Source organism: Hyla sarda, chromosome 8 (assembly GCF_029499605.1).
Source record: "Hyla sarda isolate aHylSar1 chromosome 8, aHylSar1.hap1, whole genome shotgun sequence".
NCBI classification, from domain to species: Eukaryota; Metazoa; Chordata; class Amphibia; order Anura; family Hylidae; genus Hyla; species Hyla sarda.
In genome coordinates, this window is record NC_079196.1 from 78540649 (window position 1) to 78566107 (window position 25459).

At 42.7% G+C, this 25459-nt stretch overlaps 1 protein-coding gene across 2 annotated transcripts in view; it reads right to left on the minus strand.

Annotated features, from left to right (window-relative positions):
- SH3BP4 (SH3 domain binding protein 4) overlaps nt 1-25459 on the minus strand; it is a 79560-nt gene that overhangs the window by 41023 nt on the left and 13078 nt on the right. The window lies entirely within an intron of this gene.

A 25459-nucleotide genomic window follows, 5' to 3' on the forward strand; every position in this document is an offset into this window, starting at 1 on the left:
AAATTCTGAGTGCACCTGGCGCCGACCTAATCAGTTAGGGCTAGGACTGTACAGACATTGCCATCCCCATAGGAAATGGTAAGGTTTCCCACACAGATTGTATCTAAAGAATGACAGGTAATTCTTTTGGCAGCAGAATTTTGGCTGCTGAAATTCCATAGTGTAGACTGTGACAGCAATGGGACTCTGCTGCACCGGAATTTCTGAGTGGAATTTCAAAACGGAGTTCTGCTTGCAAATTCTGTAGTGTACACCAAACCTTAGAGTGGGCAGACCTGTGCAGCTAGGGGTGAAGTAACACCTATGGGTAAAGTGACATAAGTTGGGGGGATAAATCGATGGAGATTTCAGCTGCATGAAAAAGCCTCAATTATTTCTTTTTTTCACCAATCTAGCTGCACTTAAAAGTCCATGATAACTGATGAGATTACTTTATAAAAGTCATAGGCGATGCCAGATGCCATCATGCATTTTGCAAGGCAGCCATTCTTTGGGTTGGAAACAACTCAAAGTGCCCGAAAAAAGGCACTTGCACTTTGTTTAAGATTTAAAAACATGTTTAAAAAAAGGCACTTTATTTCACAGCCATTTTAGAATGGGAATCATAAGTAGTTTTTCCATAGAGTTTAATGAAACTCGATATTAAAAAACTGTTTTTGGGCATATACTGACTGTTATGGGATGTTCTTTTACTCAAAATAAAAAAATCTAAATACCGTGTGCAAACACATCCAGACTTTGTTATCTATATAAATTAGAAGTATTTCCAGATCACATAAAAATATTTTCTAGCCCGAGTCCTCTCACAAATTTACTTGCGAGAGCCCTTAACAGACACCCAGAATGTCTTAATGTCCTGACAAAGCATACAGCTCATCACTCATGTCCCCCCTGGCCGGACTGCTGGCTCGCCTTGGTTTACGTCTCCTCAGCATCCATCAGGATTAGCTCCCTTCCGGTTTATATACACACAATGGCTCAAAGCTATAAATACTCAATAGTCTGGTCAGACTGGGTGGGTGTGCGGTATCCAAATTCTCCTCCCCTCCAGGGGGTCTCCAGGGAAACCCAACCTTCTAATTGTGGGAAACAGAAGACGACGGGACATCAGATTTCACCCTAAAGATAGCTGCAGGCCAGTCTATTGTACACATCATATATTTTAAAAAGGCACCAAGTAACCCACACTAGTGAAAAGGATTAAAAAATAAGCCTGCTTCCCCCCCCCCCCCTCCCCTTACAAGTATTACTGACACCAAACCTGACCAAATCTTATTTTTAACCACCAATAATTGTTGACACTAAAAATATTGCAAGTAATTGAAATCTATAGTATCCAATGGGATCAATGACAAAAGAATCGGAACAGGGAGCCTGTAAGGTTGGTCTTAGAAAGGTGCAGCGGCCAAGGTGACGTATAGTCGCTAAATAGGCTAAAAATAACAGGGCCGTGCTGGTTTTATAGGGGGAAACCTGTAATGTGATGGATAAATACCCCGTGGCCTACAAAATACTGTCCATAACTTATATGTTTAGAAGCCAGACCAGGGCTATGAATCAATGACCGAACCCTTTATAACTAGTACAAAATGCTCCATTCCAGACATTTCCAGTTCAGGTAGTGATGCAGTCCACCTTGCTGAATTATTTCACATATTCTCATACCTGGAGGACAAGGGCTGTTACCATATACAGGCAAAAAGTCCTTTTATACCCTCCCCCATGGCTACCATTTCTGTGGGTCATAGGTGATGTAGATAAGGAGCTCAGCAGACCAAGTGATCACCATTTGCCTGCCCCATACAGAGGGTGAAGGACAATCGGACACTAAGGAAATCCCTGGGGATAGAAACTATAGGATGAAATGAAAACCCGACTCACTCAGTAGGATAAGCAAGAGTTAATGGGAGCACCTGGACGTCAGCAAAGCCTAAAGCAGGTGACAAGCGTCATCCTGATCCTATAATAAGGGACAGCAGATGTCAGAACAAGGAACTTCATGGACACAGAGTGCCGGATACGGGTGTCCTAACCATTTCAATGAATAAAGCTATTTCCGGGTTGAATCATATAGGATATTTAAAAATGTAATACAAAAAAAGCAATAACTAACAAGGTTCTGGGCTTCTTCAGGTAACAGCACAAGAACAAAAAAAACAAAACAGAAACAAAAAGCTACAAGACTTAAATTTAAAACCCAGGGAAGAAGGAGCAAATAAACTAGAGATGAGCGAACTTACAGTAAATTCGATTCGTCACAAACTTCTCGGCTCGGCAGTTGATGACTTTTCCTGCATAAATTAGTTCAGCTTTCCAGTGCTCCAGTGGGCCGGAAAAGGTGGATACAGTCCTAGGAAAGAGTCTCCTATGACTGTATCCACCTTTTCCAGCCCACGGGAGCACCTGAAAGCTGAACTCATTTATGCAGGATAAGTTAACTGCCGAGCCGAGAAGTTTGTGACGAATCGAATTTACTGTAAGTTCGCTCATCTCTAAAATAAACATAAAAATTACAAAAAGATAGGAACTAATAATATTCCCCAAATTCAATCCTCCATTAAGTGTAAAAAATAACTCATTTTAAAATACCGTAGGTGTCTAGCTAAACAAGGTCCACTGCCAAGATGTCAGTGGGTAAATACTAATATTCAGCACCAAATAAAGGTGCTATCAAATAAATGGTTTAGATACCCTCTTGTATAATAGCTGTATCAGTTGTTTAGTTAGTGCCAACTAAAATATGTTTAAATATGTACATGCCCCCATATATTACAGTATAGTTCTTATATAGTATATCACCAATGTTATCCGATAACACCTGTGATATAATATATGATATTCTCTTGTACTATTCACCTATGCAAAGCTTGTTCACATGACAGTGCCTGGTTAACATTCATGGAAAATACAGCACGTTTCATGATGGAGTATTCCGTATATATTTTTGCATCTGTATTACAGTTCCAAACCCCAGCATGGGCAGAGATCTGATGACCCAAACAGAGAGATGGCCATTCAGGTCATCAGTTCAATAGTCAGGCCATACTTGGAATATGGATGCAAAAATGCATCAATAATGTGCTCAAGAGAAACTAGCCTCAGGGTACGTTCACACGGGCGGATTACCTGCAGAATTTCCACAGCGTCTTTGCTCAGAAAAATCTGTAGTGGATTTTTTGCTACCAAACTTCTTGACTACTATGGGTCAGCAGAAAATCTGCAATAGAGGCAGATTTGCAGATTTTTCTTCGGACCCTTTGAAGTCAATGGTAGCAAAATCCGTTGCAGATTTTCCGCAGCAAATACGCTGCGGAAATTCAGCAGATAATCCGCCCATGTGAACGTACCCTTAGGCTAAGTTTCCATTTAGTTTTTTTTCTGGCAGTTTTTGGATATCTGCCACTGCAGTTTTTGAGTCAATGTCAGAAGTGGATCCATAAGGGAGGAGAAGTGTAAGTCCTTCCTTTATATGTCTTATTCCTTTTGAATACATTATGGCTTTGGCTCAAAAACTTCAGTGGCCGTATTCCAAAAACTGCCAGAAAAAAAAACAAGTGGAAACTTAGCCTAAGGGTGTATTCACACACTAAAAATTGGGGTTCCGCAACTATGGATCCACAACGGGTGGAGAAAGAAAAAAAAAAAGAAAAAGAAAAAAAGGGAATCTGTAACATGTGAATAAATCCTGATGTGAAGATAGCCTAACATTACAATAATATATACAATAAATACAATAATATAATTCTATACACACACACACTTATTTCAATAAAATAGTTATAAATAACTCAAGAAGAATCACTGACGGCTACAGAAATGATACATCAGCTCTACAACACTCAATACAAAATGGTAATACAGAACAGTATTGCATTTAACTATAATACAGTGTCCTGTACAACTCACATCCAAGGAACAAACTATTTTATTGAAATTAATAGTGACAACTTACCAGGGCTTAAAATCGAGCTGCACTTTTTTTTTTGTAATCGATCCTTTGTTTCATAAGCTTTTTTTGAGACATGATAGTAATTTTTTTTGTATGTTTCATGTACATTTACACAAAACCCGTCAATCTCTATTTAATCACAGCAACAATCCAACACTATAGGGACACACTAAAATAGGAACAATGAAAGCATGAAAATTCCAATGCTTTATTCTTATTTCATTAAAAATGCCCTCCGGTAGAGAGACAAGATCAGCAAGAGCTAAATGAGCGACAACAGCCTTTTCGTGGTTCACCTGCCTTAAAGGGCTACTCTGGAGGAAAAAAACATTTAAAATCAACTGGTGCCAAAAAGTTTTATAGAGAGTCTGCAGCAGGAGCAAATCCCCATATCAACCTTCTTCTGTTCTGGACAGTTCCTGACATGGACAGAGGTGTCAGAAGAGAGCACTGTGGTCGGACTGGCTATAACTGCGCAAACTCCTCTAGAGCTTACAGCAGCTGATAAGTACTGGAAGGATTAAGATTTTAAAATTGAAGTAATTTACAAATCTGTTTCACTTTCTGGCACCAGTTGACTGGTGTAATTCTCCACATTATCCTTTTTTTTTTCTTAAAACATTATAGTGGCCATGTTTCTATTTCCTGGCATCACCACTAGTACGGCACATGACCATTGTTTGGCTATAGCGGTTATGTGTCACCCGCTTCGCAACAAAAGCTCCAGGGATCAGCCCTGGATCAGACAAGGAACTTATGGATGATTTCATTTTTCTTTTTTATCACATTTGGGGCCATTTGAAGAAAAATGTATAAAGTGGAAAACCCCTTTAAATAAGTTACTCTGATGCTCCGGTAGTGATGCCATGAACACATGACAAAGTCTGTGCGGCATTAAATAAAAACGTTCTTACCACTACTGAAGAGCCACCTTTTTGAAAGTTCGAGTTGTAAGAACAATTCTAACATTTAAAGTATCATTTTATTAAAAACTTCTAACTGACTGAACTCTGCTTCATGCAATTAGATTTTTGATATCCTATGGAATTTCCGCTTGGAAATGCTGATACAGCAAACTTCTATTGGTTTTAATGGGATTCTACTGCACCGTGCACACTGCAGAATTTCAGCTGCAGAATTTTCGGATTGTGGGCTCCGCCATAAGAATGAACAAACAAGATTTAGTAATAATAAAAAAACAAAACATAAAGGGCAGTTATGTAGTTGTCATGTCACGCCATTACTACTATGTTGTTAAAGATAAACAACTCAGGCTATGTTCACACCTTGGAATTTCTACATGGTAATTCCGCTGAAGCAGAGTTCCATTGAATTCAACACCATTCTGCTGCGCTGTGCACACAGGGGAATTTCTGTGCCAGATGTTTCCGTGTGAGCAGAAAGAATTAACCTGTTCATTCTTTCTGCATACTCCGCACGGAATGCATAGCTGTCTATGAGACAGCGTAGTCCTGTGCAGTCCAAGCGCTGACATATTGTGTGGTCCAAGTGCCGACATATTGTGCCTGCCCCCACAGCCTCCAGAATGTCTGCACTAAGATTTGTGAACATATCCTGACAGATATTCTATAGGGTATATGCCAAATATAAGGCTATGTTGACACTTCCAGAATGTCCGCACGGAAAAACCGCACGGATTGCATAGCAGCCTATGAGATGGCGCATTTCTGCGCGGTCCTAGCGATGGCGTATTATGCCGGCACCTGCTGTCTTTGGAATGTCCGCATGGAGACTTATTTAATGATAGAGAGGTTGGGAATAACAGCTCTGCCTCCATCTTTGCAGATGACACCAAGCTTTGTAGCAGAGTACAGTGAACCCCCCCCCCCCCCCCCCCCCTACGATGGCCCTGACATACGATCATTTCAACATACGATGCTTTTTTTAAGTTGGGGCCATCGCATAAATGGCTATCCAGGCAGCGCAGACTGCTTCCGCTGCCACCGGATAGCTGTTTATGGTGCCCCGTGTGGTCCGCTGACGATCACTTACCTGTCCTCGGGGCTCCGGAGCATACTCCTCGGGATCCCTGCATCGTCAGCGCTCTCCATCATCGTCATTACGTCGCCGCGCACGCCATCCAGTCATCCAATAGGAGGGCGTGCGTAGTGACGTGATGACGGCGACAGAGAGAAATGTTCCCAGGCAGCAGAGACCTTCCCGGAGCATCGGGGACACCCCGGGGACAGTGATGGAGGGCGACATCCAGGGCAGAGGTGACTGTCTGGAGCGGCGGGGACACGTGAGTATAACCTCCAATACAAGTGGTCTTCAACCTGTGGACCTCCAGATGTTGCAAAACTACAACTCCCAGCATGCCCGGACAGCCGCTGGCTGTCCGGGCATGCTGGGAGTTGTAGTTTTGCAACATCTGGAGGTCCGCAGGTTGAAGACCACTGTCCTATACTTTACATTGCACGGATGCCTCAACATACGATGGTTTCAACCAACGATGGCTCATTTGGAACAGATTACCATCGTATGTTGAGGGACCACTGTACATATGTTACAAGCTGACTTGGATGGACTGAGTGGGCATCCACTTGGCAAATGAAGTTTAATGTGGATAAATGTAAAGTTATACATTTGGGTAGAAAAAACCTGCATGCAACATATGTCATAAGGGGTTAACTGGGAGTCACTGGTAGACTTGTAGATCATAGACTACAGAATAGCAATAGTCAAGCAGCTGCTTCAAAAGTATCAAAAGAGGCATGGAATCCCTGGACAGGGACATAATATGACCCCTTAAAAGGCATTGGTACGGCCTCACCTGGAATATGCTCTTCAGTTTTGGGCACCAGTTCATAAAGGGATGTTATGGAGCTGAAAAGGGTACAGAGGTGCGCATCTAAAGTAATAAGGGGCATGGAACCTCTTATCTGTGAGGAAAGATTAAACGAATGACATTTGTTTAGTATATAAATGGACCATATAAAAAATATGGGGAAAAACTGATCCAGGTAAAACCCTCAAAAGACAAGAAGGCACCCTTTATGTCTCCAGGGGCAATAAAAACTGATTTATAGAACAGGCTATGGCTGGGTTCGCACCACGTTTTTCAAATACGGTAACCGTATACGGTTTTCCGCAAAAAAACGTATATGACTGTATCCGAAACCGTATGCATAGAGAATGCATTGTAAACCGTATTCCAAATGTTGTGTACGGTTGCATCCGTTTTGCCTCGGATACGGTTTTGCCGATTTTTCAACCGTAGGCAAAAACGCTGTCGACCATGTGTAGTTGGTGCATCTTATACGGCAAATACACACATTAAAAACCTGTCCTATCGCGGTGGTCCCTGCGGCCATCAACGGCCGGGACCTGCGGCTAATACAGGACATTACCGATCGCGGTGATGCCCTGTTTTAACCCTTCAGACGCGGCGATCAAAGCTGATCGCCGCGTCTGAAACGAAAGTGTTCGGTGAAATCGCGGCGTCCCGAACAGCTTACAGGACACCGGGAGGGACCTTACCTGCCTCCTCGGTGTCTGCTCTGTGCCAGGATCCCCTGCATGGCTGTCGTCGCGCACGCCGTCATCCAATAGGAGCGGCGTGCGTAGCGACGTGACGACTGTGACAGAGAGCGAGGATACCCGGCAGCAGACGTTCCGGAGCGACGGGGACACCCCGGGGATGCGGCGACAGCGATGGAGGGCGACATCCAGGCCACCGGTGATGGGTCCGGAGCGGCGGGGACAGGTGAGTATTCCCTCCTATACCAGTGGTCTTCAACCTGCGGACCTCCAGATGTTGCAAAACTACAACTCCTGGCATGCCCGGACAGCCAACGGCTGTCCGGGCATGCTGGGAGTTGTAGTTTTGCAATATCTGGAGATCCGCAGGTTGAAGGTTCAGAATCTTTTTTTTTCCTAGATTTTCATCCTTTAAAATTGGGTGAGTCTTATATGGCGAAAAATACGGCACATTGGTTAAACAGGAGAACATCTGAGGTCCATGCAGACAAGGCTGACTGACCACATGAGGACATCACAGCGCAGACCCTAATGAGGTAAAAGCAAGGACTGATAAGCAAAAATTGCTTTGTATACAAGTAGCTAAATGGATTGTACGAACTAAAGCATTGGGAGAGCTAGGGTTAAACAATTGTAATGAGCTTAATGTATTTTTGTAATTAATTTACTTTTTCCGAGTACTGATGTGCTCTCATGTTGTTTGTTTTGCACTGTTCTAGGATCTGTGTACATGTTCTTTGTGTAGTACGTATTTATAGAATACTCACCGGAGCTGATTACAACACCGCAGCGCCAGAATATACCAGAGCACACAAGTGACGTGTTTAACCCCTTAAGGTCACAGCCCATTTTGACCTTAACCCCTCAAGGACTCAGCGTTTTTCCGTTTTAGCATTTTCATTTTTTCCTCGTCACCTTCTAATAATCATAACGCTTTCAATTTTGCACATAAAATTCCATATGATGGCTTATTTTTTGCGTCGCCAATTCTACTTTGTAATGACATTAGTCATGTTACCAAAAAATCCATGGCAAAACGGAAAAAAATTCATTGTGCAACAAAATTGAAGAAAATATTTCATTTTGTAATTTTGGGGGCTTCCGTTTCTATACAGTACATTTTTCGGTAAAAATGACACCTTCTCTTTATTCTGTAGGTCCATACGATTAAAATGATACCCTACTTGTATAGGTTTGATTTTGTCGCACTTCTGAAAAAAATCATAACTACATGCAGGAAAATGTATACGTTTAAAATGTTCATCTTCTAACCCCTACAACTTATTTATTTTTCCATGTACGGGGCGGTATGAGGACTCATTTTTTGCGCCGTGTTCTGAAGTTTTTATCAATACCATTTTTGCATTGATCGGACTTTTTGATCATTTTTTATTAATTTTTTTAGGATATAAAAAGTGACCAAAAATACGCTATTTTGGAATTTTTTTGTGCGTACGCCATTGACCGTGCGGTTTAATTAAAGATAGGTTTTTATAGTTCGGACATTTAATCACGCGGCGATACCACATGTTTATTTTTATATACACAGGTGTTTTTTTTTTTTTATGGGAAAAGGGGGGGGAGGGGGGGTGATTCAAACTTTTATTAGGGAAGGGGTTAAATGACCTTTATTAAAGGGGTATTCCAGGAAAAAACTTTTTATCTCTCTCTAATATAATATAATAAATATATATATATATATATATATATATATATATATATATATATATATATATATATATACCGTATATACTCGAGTATAAGCAGTCCCGAGTATAAGCCGAGACCCCTAATTTCAACCCAAAATCCCAGGAAAAGTTATTGACTCGAGTATAAGCCTAGGGTGGGAAATACATCATCCCCCCCTGTCATCATCCAGACCCCCGTCATTAACATCCTCATCATCATCACCGCCTGTCATCATCCAGACCCTCATCATCATCACCTGTCATCATCCCACACATCCCCCCTTCATCATCCCCTTGTCATCATCCCCACCCCCCTTCATCATCCCACACCCCCCCTTCATCATCCTCTTGTCATCATCCGCCCTCAGTGGTCTTCAACCTGCGAACCTCCAGAGGTTTCAAAACTACAACTCCCAGCAAGCCCGGGCAGCCATCGGCTGTAGTTTTGAAACCTCCGGAGGTCCGCAGGTTGAAGACCACTGCGGGTGGAGAGTTCACTCGAGTACAAGCCGAGGGGGGTGTTTTCAGCACGAAAAATCGTGCTGAAAAACTCGGCTTATACTTATATATATATATATATATATATATATATATATATATATATTCGAGTATAAGCCGATATATATATATATTCAAGTATAAGCCGAATATATATATATTTATATATTATATCTATCTATCAACTGGCTCCAGAAAGTTAAACAGACTTGTAAATTACTTCTATTAAAAAAAATATCTTAATCCTTCCAGTACTTCCAAAGGAAGTGGAGTTGTTCTTTTCTGTCTGACCACAGTGCTCTCTGCTGACACCTCTGACCGTGTCAGGACTGTCCAGAGTAGGAGCAAATCCTCACAGCAAACCTCTCCTGCTCCAGACAGTACCTGACACGGACAGAGGTGTCAGTAGAGAGCACTGTGCTCAGACTGCAAGGAACTACTCAATTTCCTCTGGAGCATACAGCAGCTGATAAGCACTGGAAGAATTAGGATTTTGTCTGTTCAACTTTCTGACACCAGTTGATTTGAAAAAAAAATTGTTTCCCCACCGGAGCACCCCTTTAAGGCATCAGTAAGGGTATGCTAACAAAGGAAAGGTTGGAAATTTTATATATATATTTTACACATATACACACACACACACACACACATAAACAAGGTAGAGCCGCTCACCACTCCTAAGTCTACTGCACGTCCTCGTGCTACGGACACCGGTACCGCTCCCGGCTCAGTAGAAACCACAAAAGAATACGTCCGGCACTCAGGGAGTTGCAGGTAAAACTTGTAGATGGCTTTATTCAAAACGCTGTAGGCAGGACAAAACCTGACGCGTTTCGCACGCTCAGGTGCTTAGTCGTATATATATATATATATATATATATATATATATATATATATATATATATATATATATACACATACACACACACACACACACACACACACACACACACACACGTATTTTCCTCAGGGAGAGGCACCGCTATCGATGTAAAATGGAGATTCAAAGAGGCCATTAGCACTCCTCGGGCTTTCAGGTCTCTCATCCTCAGCCAAGCCAGAACACCCTGCTCTGTACTGATGAGGGGCAAGCACCCCGAAACAGCTGTCTGCAGATGGGTCCTCTTCCCTTCTGGGGAGAATTCTGACTTGGCATTAATCCATATCAGCTTCTGAGACTTTGTAACCAGAACCACATTCACATTTCCATGTGAACGTTAGTTCACCATCATACTGCAATAAAACGAATACTTCTTGATGGCGGGTTAGGCCCCTTTCACACTATAAAGTTGCTCCGTTAAAAGACCCATTATAAAACGTCCATTAAAAGAAAATCCTGAAAATGGATGTTAAACGGCCGTTACAAACTCCAGTTAAAGTCTATGGGATTTTTTGATTATCCGTAAAGGACCCGTTATAGCCCGTCATGAATAACGCAAGTTATATGTGATGGAAGAAAAAAACATCACATGCATTAATTTTTCTTCTGTCAAAAATAACTGTGGAATAACAGCCGTTAAATTTTAACATTGAAGTCTATGGCAAACGGATAAGCCTTTAATGTCATCCCTTTGCACCCGGTTTATAATATCCGTTATTACTTCTGATCATGCTCAGAAGAGGTGACATCAGCAGACTCCTGCAGTGCTGAGGGACTACTACTCATATCATGGAACGGACTTGTTTTCCATGATGGGAGTAATAGTTCCCCAGCTGTGGGAGTCTGCCAGTGGCTGGGGAGGCAACATTAGTGTTTGTACTACTACCCCCATCATGGAACATACTCTGTTTCATGATGGGGGTAGTAGTAGTACAAACACTAAATGTAGCCTCCCCAGCCACTGGCAGACTCCCGCAGTTGTGTTTTCCAACCAGGGTGCCTATACTTGTTGCAAAACTACAACCCCCAGCATGCACGGACAGCCTTTGGCTGTCCGGGCATGCTGGGAGTTGCAGTTTTGCAACAGCTGGAGGCACTCTGGTTGGGAAACACTGTGTTATGTATACAATGTAGTGCAACCTCTACACTACTATTTTATATAGAAACAGTGGCCCTCATTTACTATTGCAAACCCGACATGTTCTGTTGGATTGTGTGCCAGATTCTGTCGCATTGCGCCAGAAATTCTGTCTGCGCCAGAATTGGAAAAAACCCAGACTAACTCTCCATTTTGCTAAGGAAACCCGAAATAGGGGTGTGGCTGCCGGGGAAGGGGCGTGGTCTTCAAAAAGGGGAGTGTTCCCGAAATTTTCACAAAAAGCCTACATGTTTACTAAGGTTTCCACATAAAATATGGTGGATTTGAGATGAGGAAAACCCCACAGATCAGAGCATGTGTAAAAAAAAAAAAAAGTAAAGTGTAGGGAAAGTGGAAAATGTAGGGAAACCTTAGTAAATACCGTGGAAAATAAATTGTAGGGAATTAAAACCCACAAAGAAACCTACGCAATACTCTTAGTAAATAAGGGCCAGTATATAAAACTGTATTTGTTCCTCTATCACTAGATCTAGATATTATTTAATAGAGATGAGCGAATCAAACCTGACAAAGTCTAATTTGTTCTGAATTTCATGAAAAATTTGTTTCGGACCGAATCCAAACTTCGACTTGATTCTAAATAACGAATTTCTTCATTATGAACACCCCTGTGATCGCCCTGCTTTCTCCTGCACTCGCATCTCTGCAATAGATAGGATGATCGCAGCAGGTGTCAGGAGTGATACCCATTGTGCTCTGTCCTCAACTGCAGGTACTACTACTCCCAACATGGAACACACTCTGCTCCATGCTGGGAGCTGTAGTGCCTGCATTAAAAGACAGATCGCAATGGGTGTCACTTCTGACACCCTTTGCGATCGTCCATTATAATGTATAGATGCAGGAGGCCGCTCTTCCCTGGTCCCACTGCAGTATGAGTATATGTCATATATATATATATATACCTATTATTCGTATTTTCTGCAGAGAGCTGCGAGTGTCTGGAACCATCCGGCCAATCACAGCTCTCCGTGGGAAATATGAATAATAGGTATATATGGCAGTGCAGGGGCCGCCCGCATCTATACATTATACATGAGTATCGCAACGGGTGTCAGAAATGACACGGGGGATCTGTCAATTAGTACAGGTACTGCTATTCCCATCATGGAACAGTGTGTTCCATGCTGGCAGTAGTAGTACTACCTAAAAAATTGAAAAAAGTGAAACACACACACACACACACACACAATACATTTTTAGTATTGTCAGCTAAATTTTTAGTTCCCTACCCGCCCACATAAATGGATCCCTGTTTCTTAAAGAAATTTTGTTAAATACAATTTTTTCCATCACTACTGCATCTTCAATATTTTTTTTTTATGGTACCCTATGAAACTTTACTCCCGCAGCCGGGACTACTACTACTACTACTACTATCCCCATCATGGAACAGACGTCTTTACATGATGGGAGTAGTAGTTCCCCAGCTGCGGGAGTATGTCCCATGATGGGGGATGTAGTACAAACACTAATGTAACCTCCCCAGCCATTGGCAGACTCCCGCAGCTGGGGAACTACTTCTCCCATCATGCAAACAAGACTTCAATGTTAACATTTTAACGGCCGTTATTCCACCGTTATTTTTGACAGAAGAAAAATGAGTGCCTGAGACGTTTTTTCTTCCGTCACAAATAACGTCCGTTATTCATGACGGGCTATAACGGGTCATAACGGATAATCAAAAAATCCCATAGACTTCAATTGGATTTTGTAACGGCCGTTTAACATCCGTTTTTAAGGCTTTTCTTTTAACGGAAGTTGATAACGAGTCTTTTAATAGAGCAACTTTATAGTGTGAATAGGGCCTTAAGCTTCAGTTATACGTTCAGTGCTTTTAGATGCAGTTAGCAAAGAGCTGGCAAGAATCAAACATGCCTGGCACAATACATGTTTACATCAATGAATAATGGACAAAGCCAAGAATATCTCTGTATAAACACCACGAGTACTGAGAAACTAAAATGCCTTATACTGGTAACAAGCCAGCAATGTGAGTCACTGCCAGGCAACAAACGGTTACCTTTTTTTTCGGAAGCAGTAAGTGGACGTAAAATCCGAGAGGCCAGGAAAATCAGCCTTAATCCTCTCATCCAAAGAGAAAGCAGTGTGCGCGCACCCTCTCCCTCCCAGGATCCCACACCGACTGGACAATCATCCATCAAGAACACTACAGAACTATAGCTACTATATAATGTGGAGGAAATGCTTAAGATCATACATGTTATATTACTTTATGGGAATGAACTGAGTAAAAACAGAAGAAAACCAGTGTGGTTAAATAAAACTGTACAATACCTCATAAACAATAAAAAAAAAAAAGCATATAAACTCCTGGAGCAGGAAGGTAGTGACAAAGCATAAAAGGGAATGTGCCACTATGAATACTTCTCCACTGTCCACAGGAATAAGAGAATGACTGGGAAAGGTCTGACTGCTGGGACCAGTGTGATCTTAACCTCTTCAGGACACAGGGCGTATGGATACGCCCTGCATTCCGAGTCCTTAAGGACCGAGGGCGTATCCATACGCCCGTGGGAAATCTGGTCCCCACCGCTAGCCGGTTGGGGACCGGAGTCGGATGCCTGCTGAAATCATTCAGCAGGCACCCTGGCACATCGCCCAGGGGGGTCCTGAGACCCCCCCATGACGGCGATCGGAGAAAATTGCATGTCAATTCAGACATGCGATTTTCTCCAATTCTGGGCTGATCGGGTCTCTGGTGACCCGATCACCCGGAAAATAGGGCTGATGGGAGTTGCCAGCAACAGCCCCGATCAGCCTAAAGGATAGGAGTGAGGTTGCAAAGCTGCGATCTACTCCTATCCCCTGGCATTAGTCAGAACGGAGTGAAAGTGAAAGTAAATCGATCTTTACTGTGGCAACCACTAGGGGGGCCAAATTGCGACTCCCAACATCTGGAGGGTTACAGTTTGGAGACCACTGTTACAGTGGTGCCCAAACAGTAGCCCTCCAGATGTTGCCAAACTACAACTCTCTGCATGCCTAGACTGCCCAGGCATGCCGGGAGTTGTAGTTCTGTAACATCTTTCCCTTCAGATTTAGCAATTTTCATGACATTTTTGAAAATTGCTGCTGTACTTTAAAGCCCTCTAATTTTTTCAAAAAGCAAAAGTATGTCCATTTTATGATGCCAACATAAAGTGGACATATTGTGTTTGTGAAGAAAAATAAAATTTATTTGGAATTTCCATTTTCCTTACAATTAGAGAGCTTCAAAGTTAGAAAAATGCAAAATCTTATAAATTTTCATGAAATTTTGGGATTTTTCACCAAAAAAGGATGCAATTAACGCCAAAAATTTACCACCAAAATAAAGTAGAATATGTCACGAAAAAACTCTCTCAGAATCAGAATATTCGGTAAAAGCGTTTTCGCGTTAATTCGTAAAGTGACGGTGGTCAGAATTGCGAAAAAAGGGCTCAGTCCTTAAGGTGAAAAAGGGCTGCGTCCTTATGGGGTTAAATGAGGACTGCAGCTATAGACACTTATCCCCTATCCGGCTCTGCACGTCTATTGCGCGTGTCGTCAACCTCACCGAGATAGATAACACGCCGCCTTCCACACAGCTCTATCAGAGATACATGGAGGGGGCGTGTCTGCCTTGGCTTCATGCTGCAGCCAACACGCCTGCTGCATGGGGAGAGGCGGAGCACCATTCAAGAGATCACAGGGGGTCCCAGCGTTTGGATCCCCCACAATCAGACACTTATCCCCCTATCCTGTGGATAGGGGATAAATGTTTATGGATGCAGATCTCATTTAAATGGGCACTCTCATTAAAACAAATCTTTGCTATTGCACTCCTTATTGGTAAGTACAAAATCTTTCTAATGTACTTTGTTTAAAAAAAAAAAGAAGTTTTCTATGTTTTATTTGTATTTAAAAAACTGCCATTAGGTGTCTCCCTACTTGTGCAGAGCACATTTCCCCCTATCTCTTGCACAGATTTTGGACTCCTCGCAGAAGTCCAAAAGCAGGAAATGCTAAGGGGGGGGGGGGGGGCGGTGCTGCCTTAGCCAATCAGAGCTCATCTCCCACACAGAATTGCTCTGGGCTGTGTGTAGCAGAGTGAGGAAGTTTTTTGTTATAAAGGCAGGGGGTGGTTTATCACGATGGGGCAGTGAACTGGGTGGATTATAAAATTTAACAAAATCATTAAGGACAGGTCCCCTGAATCTCCATTCAGTGTCTAAAACATTGCCACGCACTCCTATACAATAAATTGAGCAGCGATGGTAATACTCGACCACCACTTCACATGGGAGCTTTGGGAGTCCCATTCGAGACACCCAGCTGTCCCTCTGGATAGGGGATAGGTTTTTATGGTGGCAAAACCACATTAAACAATTCTGCAGGGGGGTGGGGAAATGTACTGTGTAGAAGACAAATAAATAGAGCTAAAACAAACAGAATCATTGCCAAAGAATGTAAAAATAGATCAAAATATATTTCAAGCACATGAGAGACCTTAAAGGGGAACTCCAGTACTAGACATCGCATTTCCTATCCACAGGATCTCCTTCAGGGCATCCGAGTACCGTAATCCGCATGCACAGAGCGAACTCTGTTCAATGCCAGATTAGGCCAGGTTCACACTACGTTTTAAGCAATACGGGGACGAATACGGCTGGGGGGGGGGTAGCGAAAACTGGGTACTCCATTATCTCAGCCGTATCCGGCCTGTATGTAACGCATTTCAATGAGCCGACTGGAGTCAAACGCTGACTCCGGTCATCTCATTTTTGCCCCTCATTGGCAAAAATGAGCCAGCCAGAGTCAGCGTTTAACTCCGGTCGACTCACTGAAATGCATTACATATGGGCCGGATACAGTTGGGATATGGGAGTGCCCGGTTTTCACTCCCCCCAACCGTATATGGTCCCGTATTGCTTGGTGGTCAACATGCTCCCTTTATATATCTCCATGGGAGATTTCAAGATACACGAATGCTGCAGCTCCGTCTTTCCCATAGACATGAACATAGGGGGGGGGGGGGGGGGGCGTGCCAACAACGGGCTCTTCAAAGCCTAGCACAGCAGGCATTCTGAACAGAAGTATTCAGAACGCAGGCCTTAGATGGTGGGGGTCGCAGTGTGATACCCTATGCCATGACATCCCTGACATTGACTGTGCAGGACCAGGAATGTGACAAGTTAATAGTGCAGAAAATTCCACAACACAGCGATACCAAATTTTTTTGGGGGGAAAATGGGAGGGGGGGGTGGGTTATTGGTTTTATTTGGGGAGGATTTTTTCTTCCTTTCAGTTACCCTAGGGAACATTTAAGCACAATCATTCAATTACTTACATAGATCGATGCATTTGCCGTGCTGACTGGTTATACAGCTGCCGTACAGTCTTGCTCTCCTGAGATCAGGATGAAGAGCTTGTACTGGCTGCAGGATTCTGGCCAGGCAGACATCAGGGAGCAGATAAAACCACTATGCGTAGAGCAAAGCTTAGAAAGGGTGCTAGAAAAGCACAGAGGATTAGAGGTTTGTCCAACAGGTTCTATGGACACAAGTCGTGGCTGAAAGAAGTCAACATAATCACCTGGGACAGGTGGAGAAGAAGAGGAAAGAGAATGAATGAATAAAGTTGGTTTCCGTACAACGGGTTTTGGTAAAGAGTACCTATAATCAAAAATGTCTTGATATGTTATAGTTTATTAAACAACTTTCTAATTGGATTTATTTTTAAAAATTACTTATTCTATGTCTATTTTCACTTTGAAACTGTAGCCACAAGGGGTCTCCCTAGTAGTCCCTAGCCACAAGCATTTTCAGTGATTTCGGACTCACGCCGGGCTGGCAGAGAGTCCGAAATCGCAGATGCTGCCCGAGCATGTGACGAGCTCAGCGCAGCTCCCCGTCTGTCTGCGCTCACACCAGTGCAGGGCGCAGCAGCTCTGTCCTCCGACGTTCCTCCTCTCTGTATGGCACGTGTAAAGCCAAACAGAGAGGAGGAGACTCAGAAGCTGCCATCCATGCAGTGTGCTGAGCCTGTATGCACACTCCCGAGAGGGAGCGCTGCATACAGGAAGAAGGGCGGAAGCTGGCCTTGGCACACAGATCCAAACTGAGCTACGGAAGATAGAAGGAAAGAGGTATTTACAGGGGGTTTGGAATTAAAAAAGGACAGGGATAGAGATAGAGTCAGGGATAGATGGGAAGGGGGATTAGGGAAAGTATAGTTGATGATAGGTACTCTTTAAGTAACAGTACCATGTATTGTGATTTGTTTCTTCATCAGTGGTATTATTTGGTAACTGTAAAACTATTAGAGAGAAGTCTACAGTTCATTTGATGGTACAGTCTAAGGGTACATTCATACGAGCATATTTTGCCGCAGATTATCTGCAACAGATTTTGCTACCTATTAAAGTCAATGGGTAGCTTAAGAGCTGCAAACTGCAAAAAATCTACTCCAAAATATGCACATGTCAACGTACCCTGAAGGCTCATTCACACGGACGAATTTGATTGCGAACTCGCATTGTGTTTCCTGCTGCGAGTTTGAATGGGTCTCAAAATGTAAGTCTATGGAGTAGATCCACTGAGTGGGGAGAGAAGCATATGGCATTTACGTTACAGTATATTGCTGTATCAAGGTTAAGCGCCACACAGATCTATATAGTACTGGGTCAAATTTTACACGGCAAAAAAAAGAAAAGAAAAATCTTTAATAAGGCACTTATAACCAGTAAATATATTTAGAAAATTTCCGGGTACACAAAGAGGAATAGAACAATGCAACATTCTAAGGAAAAAAATACTCCTCCGTATACGACTCTAGTAGTTGTGTAGGATACAATATGGGTCCTGAAGTTCTCATGCCAATTTCAATACGAAATATAAATAGCTCATGTAACCAATCGGTAAATATGCACAACATATTGGGTTAACTATGGGTCACAGCTAAATGGGAGGTTTTCAAAAGAAGACATTGTGTCCATATCTGCATTTTTTTCTATCTGCAAACTGGCTCAAACTGGTTTCGATGAAAGACTACTTAAAAAGGGGTATTCCAGGACTTATTAACTTAACGATCATGTCCATTATGAGGGCTATATCAGTGGATAAGGCGGATGGTCCACTTTTTTTTTGTTTCTATGGTCTCCCCAGGTTCAGCATTCGCGACAGTTTAGATGACTGTTGTCATGGGCCTTTTCCGCGATCCTGTTCATTTAGAGACAACAGGTGATCATAGTGGCCTTTGCTTCTTCTTGTCTTCACTGACAAGCCAGCCCCCTGATGACGTGTCCGCTCCATCTGGACATCCCGACATTTACTATGGCCCAGCATTCTGCCAACTTCCAAGATCATGTGCCGCTGGCACATCCAGAAGGAGCGCACACGTCATCAGGGGGCTGGATTGTAAGGGAGGACAAGAAAAAGCAGCCAAGCCCCGTGATCAGCTGTTGTCTCAAGCCGAACAAGATTGTAGGAAAGGCTCAAGACAAATTATCTATACCACCATGAATGCTGAACCTGGGGGGGGGGGACCAGAGAAACATCAAAAAGTGAACAATCCCTCGGAGATCAGTTAAACAAGTAAAAGTATGACTGACATACCTCTGCATAACAAGCATGATAGTTAAAGAGTACCTGTCAGTGTTCCTGATGTAATTAGCAGACACCTTCCCATTCACTTGCTTTTAAAATTATCAACATAAATATGTTTAAAATGTAACAGAAAAACAGCCACTAGGTGGCTCTGTTCTGTACCCTGACACAATACAGTGAGTTTGGTCTCCTCCTGGCCTGGCAGGAGTCAAAACTCGGGAAGTGTTTCTCTGCACTGAGCTTGATTGACAGCTGCACAGAAAGTGAAAGCTCCACAGATTCTCACAGAAAGCTGCACAGACAAACCTGCAGGAGAGCCTCACTGATAGCAACACAGACAGACATGCACAGAGCTTGAGGTCTTCTATTCATCACAGCACTGCAACTATGTGAGGGCGGAAGTGGTCCCCAGCAGGCTTTAGTAATGTCATACCTTCTGGGAAACGCCCACTTTCTCCTGCTGGGCGATGTGAGCCATTAGAACGGTAAGATACACAGCTTTTTAAAGCTCTGAATTTTTTTAAGGGTTAAGAGGAGTGTTAGGAGTAGTTAGGGAACATAGCCGGAGTTAGTTTAGAAAAGTTTATTTGGTGACAGGTACTCTTTAAAACTGAACAAATCCCGGAATACCCCTTTAAGCAGACACAGTGAGGGATGCTGAAACAATGATACTTTCTGCATGGCTATTTCCCACGGAAATAAAAAAAAAAAATACTAAAAAAAAAAAAAAATCTACGCCAAAATCTGAAAGGATTCCGAGTATCCGATTTTGAGAATTGTGTTACAAAATTAAGGATTTTTGATGAGTATTTTCTTTCCAAACATCATTCCGGATTCTAAACTTTAATTTTCTTTCTCCCAAATGACCTTATCTACTTATGTTCTAAGGCCAGGAGGACTACACGGCCACTGTTGTTGTGTGTCTTTGCTCTATGCAAGGTCAAGGCCCCGGCCTATATTTCTCTTGGTGAACACATCTCTATAGATGCCCTTTATGATACGAGATGACTGCACCCGCCCATGTCGTTCGGAAAACAATACCTTAGTTGTCGGCTACATAAACAGACGGACGGTGACAGACAAACATCTCTCTTCCCCATGGGTGGGAATGTCAGGGTATACACCTACTCATCATAAATCTAAAAGGAAAGATCTATTAGACCATTGACAATTATATGGGCATTTGTTTGGATGTAATTTACCCCTAAAACTCGTGTTAGCTGCCTTCACGTAGACAACTGCAATAAATCCTAGAAGGACAAATTGTACTAAAATCCTGACATTTGCTTACAAGGCATGCAAATCCACGATTCACGTCTATTAGTTCAATGCAAACAAGTTGCAATGAAAGCGATGGCAAAAAAATAAAAAATAAATGAAAATATTTCTACATAAGTACATCATTTAAATAAAATAAATAGGTACTGAAAACAATATAACTCAAGAAACCAGATAAATTCGATCAGTGTCTCCCAACCAGGGTGCCTGCAGCTGTTGCAAAACTACAACTCCCAGCATGCCCAGACAGCCAAAGGCCAAAGGCTGTCCGGGCATGCTGGGAGTTGTAGTTTTGCAACAGCTGGAGGCACCCTGGTTGGGAGACACTGAACTAGATAAGGTACATTCAATATAAAGTGACTGAAGGAGATATAATAAAAAGATATTAAAGGGGTTATCCAGGAAAAAAAATTTTTTTTCTTTATACATCAACTGGCTCCAGAAAGTTAAACAGATTTGTAAATTACTTCTATTAAAAAATCTTAATCCTTTCAGTACTTATGAACTTCTGAAGTTAAGTTTGTTCTTTTCTGTCTAAGTGCTCTCTGATGACACGTGTCTCGGGAACCGCCCAGTTTAGAAGAGGTTTGCTATGGGGATTTCCTTCTAAACAGGGCAGTTCCCGAGACAGGTGTCATCAGAGAGCACTTAGACAGAAAAGAACAACCTTAACTTCAGAAGCTCATAAGTACTGAAAGGATTAAGATTTTTTTTATAGAAGTAATTTACAAATCTGTTTAACTTTCTGGAGCCAGTTGATATATATATATATATATATATATATATATATATATATATATATATATATAACCAAAGAATAAATTGGCCAGCACTATTGATCCAAACTATTGTAAAAACCTGGCTTGCAGGTGCAGGCTGCTGGGCTAAATATACAGCAACAAGAGAATACAGCAACACACTGCTAGCACAAAGATATAGATGAAACATGAGTATATAGATAAAACATGGGTATATAGATAGAACATGAAAAGCTATACAGCTGTAATGCAAAAAATGAAGATATGAAACTATGAAATGATGAGGTACTTAGCTTGCATGGCTACCTCCATGTTGGCTCCTGCACCCCACCCACCTCTATTAGGTGTATATAAGGTGCCTTGGATGTTTCAGACCTTGCATGCCTGCTGTACTGTTCACACAGAGGCATATTCACAGTGTAGGGTCCGTCCCAGAATGAGGTCACCTTACCGTGGGACGGTCCACGCTATTTGGCGCCAAATTTGCAAGCTAAATACCTCATAATTTCATAGTTTCATATCTTCATTTTTTGCATTACAGCTGTATAGCTTTTCATGTTCTATCTATATACCCATGTTTTAACTATATACTCATGTTTCATCTATATCTTTGTGCTAGCAGTGTGCTGCTGTATTCTCTTGTTGCTATATTAGATATATATATATATATATATATATATATATATATATATATATATATATATATCTATATCTCTATATATCTATCTAAGTTTTTTTCCAGGATAACCCCTTTAAAGCAAAGTCATCGAAACAGGATATAACATTATGGTAAATGACAGCATATCCACAGTCATAAGGAGACTAAAGGCAGCCATCTACTATTCTGACTGTAAACATATGTCTTAACCAGCTGCTTGATTCGGCGTGAAAGGCTGTCATCCAGATAAGCAGAATGGCAGACATACACAGGGCTTTCTAATGCTGAAAAGAAAATAGATTTTTAGCTGTACGCAAAAAAATATATAAATTTCAATGAAACACAATATTCCAATGAGCTGCCAAATGATTGCTTTAGAGTGCCAGAATATCCACATGGACTCATAGACGATATGGCAGTGCAAGGGGTCGAGTACAGCTCCCTGGTACGGAGTCATAGAGCCTCCGTGTGCTGCAGAACAGGTCATGCTTTTAGGGAAAAATACCTTCGCAGATAGAGAGTTCAACATCAGGCAAAAAACAATCTGTATGGTTTTCCCATGCACCTCTATGGAAGCCCTATTCCAACTTCATACAAAACAGACAAAAAGGCCAGCAGGCAGTCTCCACAAGGGGAAAAAACTTCCACCCTAGAGGCACACTTGTTCCCATGCTGACTTTGTGGTACAAAGGTAACTAGACTAGAAAACTATGATGTAATCCAGGCTCTACCTGTTATGTCTTGAGGGTTGGGAAGTGCATTAGGTGCTAAGCAGGCTCAAAGACAATGGCCCTCACATACTATTGCAAACTAGGGATCGACCGATTATCGGTTTGGCTGATATTATCGGCCGATATTCAAGATTTTGGACGCTATCAGCAATTACCTTGCCGATAATGCCCCGTCCCCCACCCCACCGAACCGGCAAAATACAGCCGCCGCTGCCCCATTGCCTCCCCATCCCAGGTTTTATAATTACCTGTTCCCGGGGTCCACGCTACTTCTGGCTCCTGCGGCGTCCTGCGCTACGAGTGACTAGTGACATCCTCAAGGCGAGGTACCGTCAGTGCGCACAGTGACAGCTCAGGACACCGCCGGAGCCAGAAGAAGCGCGGACCCAGAAACAGGTAATTATAAAACCGTGGATGGGGGAGGCAATGGGGCAGCGGCGGTGGTAGGACTAAGGACCAGCAGGGGGAGAGAAGCGGGCGGCAGTCTCTGGCCAGAGGATAGGTGGGGGGGGGGGCAGCAGTGGTGGTTGGACTCAGGAGGACTCCAGGACAGGCAGGGGGAGAGAAGTGGGTGGCGGAGGCGGTCTCTGGCCCTGCAAAAGCTGCTGCAGTTCATTGATTTAAAGCGCCCGCTATCAATCAATGATCTGCAGCGGCTTCTTCGGGGCCGGGGGGGGGGGGGGGAAATGGGGGATGGAGAAATAGCCGATAACTTATACCGATATTCCAGTATAAGTTATCGGCTATCGGCCTGAAAGTCCACAGATTATCGGTATCGGCCCTAAAAAAAAAAAATCAATATCGGTTAATCAGAACTTGAGCCCTGCCTTTAGTAACAAGATGAATATTTACTAATGTGGTCATTTCTTCTTATGTGCAATGGAGGCGAGGACTGCCTTCTCCCGCCTGCTCTGATCAATAATTCGCCCCTCCTGGTGATAACTCCGCCTTCTCCATAAATATTCCTCCCCTCTTACTCAGCATGTCTTTGAAGGAGGCAACGTTATTTGCTGAAGGGGCTCCTTATTACAGGAACAGGCAGCAGAAAGCATTGCTCATACAGAAGCCACTGCCTCCAGTGCGCATAAGAAATTACCATATTTGCTACAACCGCTGCACCGATTTTCACCCAGTAAGAAGTGTTAGAAACAGGGTCCCCTGCACTATCTGCAGTCAGTTTCCCTTTAAAAAAAATAAAAATTTGAAAGTGTAAAAAGTGTCCATCACAGATCCCTTCGCAAATCTCCAAGTTACAAGCAGATTTTGTGGCGGATTTATCTATACAATGAAAGTGAATAAGTCCATGGCGTTTCCGCAGAATAAGCAGACTGTGATCTGGAAACCCGCAGCATGCTTGTTTTCCCACTGGAAACATTTCCATAACACGTGGATATGATTTGCAAAACCTCATTCACTTGCCTTTTACGATCCTTCCCAACCTGCGCAAATCCACCACATGCGAACACATACACATTCCCACAGGTGTTTGCGCTCCCATGTCGCACCTGAAGACGTGGCACAAAAGGTTTATTTACGAAGACAGGAGTAGTAAAGGGGAGGATAATAGCCATAGTACAACAAAGCACAATCCTGGCAGCAGGCCGCTGTCACCACTATGTAAATAAGCCACAGCGTTAACCCTTCCAAAACTGCAGTATGGTTTACGAGCCCGAAGACCTTGGTAGCACTGAAAGGGTTAACCTGTATACAGCTGCACATCCACATACTGTACAGCCTGAGCAGCTGGGACAATGAATGTACATTTGCCCTTATTAAAGCTTCCCGAGAGCCCTTGACTAACCAGATCCTGGGCCTTCCACACATTACCATGGAGACTTCAGCTGCCGTCCTGACATCCGCTTGTTGTCTCCCCTTTCAAGCTTTGTGAGCCTCATTTACGCAAACACAGGGCGGCCAAGAGAAGAGGTAGATAGCTGCAGCTACTGTACCTACCACAACCTGCCATACTCTATCCAGGATTTCCCAGCAATTTCTCAATGGAAGAACCTGTTCTGCAGAGCAAGTAACAGGCAGGTGTGGAAAGAAGTTTTCCATCGCCAGGAGCCTCCATGTTTCTCATGTCCCACAGGTTTGGGAAATTAGTACAGTAAAAGGAGGTAATACAAGCAAGCAGCTTTACACGGGCTGTAAATTCATCACCAAGGCTTTTACAACCCAGATAAACAACTTTTATGGCCTATAAATGAGGAAAAAATACCATAAATTTCCCCTCCTTTTCCTGTCAAATCAAAAGACGGCTCCTGTATATTTTTAAACAACAACAAAAAACGTGGTCTCAAATGGCTGGAGGTGCTCAACCCCAAATGGCCCCTGTTTTTTGCTTTTCACGCACAGGTAGGTTAGCGTTAGGTCCCGTGCCACTTGAGAAACCTTGGCATTGGTGTGAGGGCTCTGGTGTGTCCTTCATATAAGGATACACTGGTGAATGTCTCAATTTTAACATCAGTGTTGAGGGATAGCCAATATCATTGTATACATCTACCACAGTAGTGCACCTAAATTTCTGTATTGTAGGCTCCTGTATATGACTATTATGGCTTCATGCATATTTCAGGGTGTGTTCACACATTCAGGTTTTAGTTGTATATATATCGAAACACCTCTCTTCAAATCCATCCCTGACTTTGTATTCTATAATTGCAAGTAAAAAACCTGAACATGTGAAAGATGGATACCTAAGGATACATTCACAGCAAGTTCTTGGCAGAAGGTTTGAGCAGCAGATTACATTGACTTTGATGGGGTCTGT